This window comes from Chrysochloris asiatica, unplaced genomic scaffold (assembly GCF_000296735.1).
Source record: "Chrysochloris asiatica unplaced genomic scaffold, ChrAsi1.0 scaffold00218, whole genome shotgun sequence".
NCBI classification, from domain to species: Eukaryota; Metazoa; Chordata; class Mammalia; order Afrosoricida; family Chrysochloridae; genus Chrysochloris; species Chrysochloris asiatica.
Genome location: NW_006408736.1, coordinates 4,824,229 through 4,828,268, shown reverse-complemented (window position 1 = coordinate 4,828,268; position 4,040 = coordinate 4,824,229).

Sequence of the window (4,040 nt, the reverse complement as noted above, 5' to 3'; positions counted from 1 at the left end):
TCGACGGCACATAACAACAACAATAACAATGATTTGTTGTATATAAAACTAATGATCCTGCCCTGTAAACTTTCACTCAACTCAAAATAAAAACTTTAAAAGAAAAAAAGGGATGAGGCTCAAAAATGAACTGTATCAGATCCTTGAGCAATGTGATAAGGACTTAATACTTCCTTCTGCAACATACAGAGAGATACAGCAAAATGTTAGTCAGATTTAGACTTCGATGGGGGGATAAGTTGGAGGCAGGGTAACTAGTAGGAGGGTCTCATATTAGTACTTAGCAGAAGACAATGAGTAATTGAACTAAGGTCATGGAAGTAGGGATGGAAAACAGAAACACAGTTCTTTAGTTGTTTGTTCTCTATGTCAAAAAGGTACCCAAATAAATGAATTCAACAAAGGACTGGCAAATCTATTAAGAATATCTTAGTAGATTTGCCAAAAAATTATGTCCTAACCCCTTCCTCCTGGTACGATATTGTTTGGAAATAGAGCCTTTGAGGATAATATCAGGTAACATAAAGGTTTAATTGGAGTCCTTGTTATTGTTCAGTGTTGTTGAGTAAGCTCTGACTCATAGGGACCCTATATAGTGTTTCCAAGGTTTGAACTGACAACCAGGGGGTTAGCAGTCTGGTGTTTAGGTGCTGCACCTGGACCTCAACTTTAAAAGGATGGGCCCTAATCCAAAATAAGTGGTCTTCATATACATACATACATACCTAAAAGAATCTGAGACAGACAGACATATCGAGAGGGAAGAGACCATGTGAGGACTGAGATTGCAGAGATGGCAGCAAATGAAAACCAAGAGCACCTGGGGCAAGCAGGGATTAGAAATGACCTTTATTGTGAATCTTCAGAGAGAGTAAAGCCTCACAGAGACGTTGAATAGACTTCTAAACTCCACAACGCCAAGATATAAATGTTCTTATAAGCCACCTAGTCTCTGGTATTTTCTTAGGCTACCCTAAGAAACGAATGCAACCTTAGAAATTAAAAAAATAACGAAATCATTTCTATCAGTTGTGCAATACAGAATCTTTGGTAGACATTTATTTATTCTTTGCATAAACACTTCCATGAGTGGAGAATTCACTACCACACTGAGCAATTTATTCAATTACTGAAGTGTTATTATAGTTTCTTAATTTTATGATGGATTTTTTTCACATACTAATATTCTCTAATCAGTATTTGAGATCACTTCACATAATATTTTTCCTTGCTCTCTTTTATAATTGAATTTCATTGAGCCCCAAAGAAAATTCCTTTAGTTCTTATTTGTCACAACCTGGTACCCTACATTCAGTTACACACACTGCACCCAGAAGGTCTCCAAAAAGAACTAATTATCTGCTCCCTTAAAGATAAACACCCCAAAAAACTAAACCCACTGCCATCACAGTAGCCCTGTTTGGGTTTTTCAAGGCTGTAAGTCTTTCTGGGAGCAGAAAACCTCATTTGTCTCCTTCAGAGCAACTGGTGGGCTTGATCTGTTGACTTTGCTGTCAGCAGTCCAGTGCTAATACTACAGTGCCACCCAGGCTCCTTCTTTTAGAAACTGTTGTTGTTAGGTTCCATGTAGTTGGTTTCAACTTATAGCTACACTGTATCAGGTTTCCAAGGCTTTAAATCTTCTCAGGAGCACCGTCTAGACAATCATGAGGTAGTTCTCTCTGCTACATGTGTTCTTCAACAGCGAGAAATCAACTTGACAATGTCCAACTATAGCAACAGAGTTCGTTCACGTGATTAGCTGTTATAAATTATAAAGAATTCAACATAACCGAAAGATGAGTTGGTCTCCATGCCGTTCACCCAAGGTGCTTTTGGGTGGTTCAGACGTTTCCTTCCTTCTTTCTACTTTTTTGTTTGTTTTTAAATTTTCCTACAAAGGTAGTGAGAACAAGTCTTACAGAGGGATGAGGCAACATTTCAACATGAAATGCTATTTTTTGTTAGCACATTTACTTTGTAGGCACTGTTTAACTGGTGTTTAAATATACAAGTTACAAAATTAAACAATTAAAAATAATTCCAGTTGACCCTGACTATTTTAATACACAAGGTAATAATATGTTTCTCTTCTAGAAAACATGCATATATATGAATCTCATTCTAACTCTGATGTTCAAGGAAAATAAAAGCAAAGCCTCTTTGAACAATAGTAAGAAAATCACTATATAGTATCTTATTAATGAGGCTCATGATTTGACTTAAAAAATACAGTGTAGTGCTTCATATTCATTTATCAGCATACAAATATCTTATAAAAGGTAGAGCACTCAGAATTTTATAAAAGGTAATGAATTTATAAAGAATCAAGTTCTAATCAGACATAATGCAGAATATATTTGAAAGCTAATCTTTATTGTAATGAAAGACTTTATATATAATATCATTTATTTTACCCACCGTGTATCTAAAGGGAATAAAATGTTTTATCAGAGATTATCAAAACATGTCTTTTAATTTTTATGGGATTATACGGTATACCTAAAACATGCCATGGATTAATTCTTTTAAATTATCTCTAGCAGGACAATTTACCTGAAGAATTACTTATTTCTTAAACATAGTGCATTTATTAACAAGTATCCTTTACATGCAGCAAAACTACTATCTTTAAAAATGAATTTCATTTTTGTTATGAACATTAATTATTTTGTGGCTTAGACACCAGAAATGAAGAGTGTGGAGAATGATAGTTTTAAGAGAGGAGGCCAGTTGTGTGGAACCAGTGATTCATCTGACAGTTAAAGTAAACGCCTTTAATGGTTCTGGATTTCAACATTTAAAAAGATGCAAGTTAGAGAAGAGCATGACAATAGGGTTGGATATATTTAATACTATTCTGCACATTAAAGACAACAAATTTTATTTGTTATCCTGAAATCAGGAATACTGAAAAGCTTGAGTTTCTTTGGATAAAAATTTGGAATAGAAAAGGAAAGAGGGTTTTAATTACAACTAAGATTAACTGTAGAAACTTGCTTTATAGTTTACTGTATCAGAATTTCCACTCTAGTCATAGATCTTCTTTGAGAGGTGGATAAATGTCATTTACTAACTCATCTACTTGTTGTTAAGTCAGCTCCGATGCATAGTGACACTATACACAACAGGATAAAACACTGCCAGGTCCTGTGCCATTCTGTCCACTGTTAATATGTTTGGGCCCATTATGGCAGCCACTGTGCCAATCCATCTCGCTGCAGGTCTTCCACTTCTTCAGTAAGCCTCTAGTCTTCCAAGCAAGATTTTTCCAGGAACTGCTCCTTCCAGATAAGTCCAAAGTACATGAAACACAATCTCACAATATTTGTTCCAAAGGGCATTCTGGCTGTTTTTCCTGAAAAAGATCTGTCTGTTCTTCTGGTATTCCGTGGTATTTACAATATTCTTCACCAAAACCCTAATTCAAATTAATTTACTCTTCCCCAGTCTTCCTTATTAATTGTCTATCTTTCAAATGAATATGAGGCAATTGAAGATGTCATGGTATGGGTCAGGTGCAACTTAGTCCTCAAAGGGACATCTTTGTTCTTCTTTACACATATCTTTTGTGGTAGATTTACTCAAATACAACATCCTTTGATTTCTGCATGGCTACTTCCATGAGCATTGATCGTGGGTCAAAATAAAATGACATCCAGAGATGGATAATCTGAAGCTTAAATTACTTGCTAACATTGAATGGTCTAAATTGTTTTTATTGTTTTTTGAATCCTGATTATTTTTTCCCAGTTATTTTCTTCTAAAGAAAGGTTGGGCAAAATGAATATTTATTATGTACCTCCTGTAAAAAAAAAAATATATCAGTTGATGAAAATGAATATTCCTGCTGTCTACCACAGACTACTGAATCAATGTGAAAGAATCAGAATGAAATTGGAGCACTACTATTCTAGAAATTCGTAGGCATTCTGAGCAACTGAAAGAACAGAGTAAAAGTAATTGTTTAATGACCATTTAGAGTTTACCTAAACTTCAAGCAGCGAGACATGTAGTGTGGAGCTCCAACAACAACAACA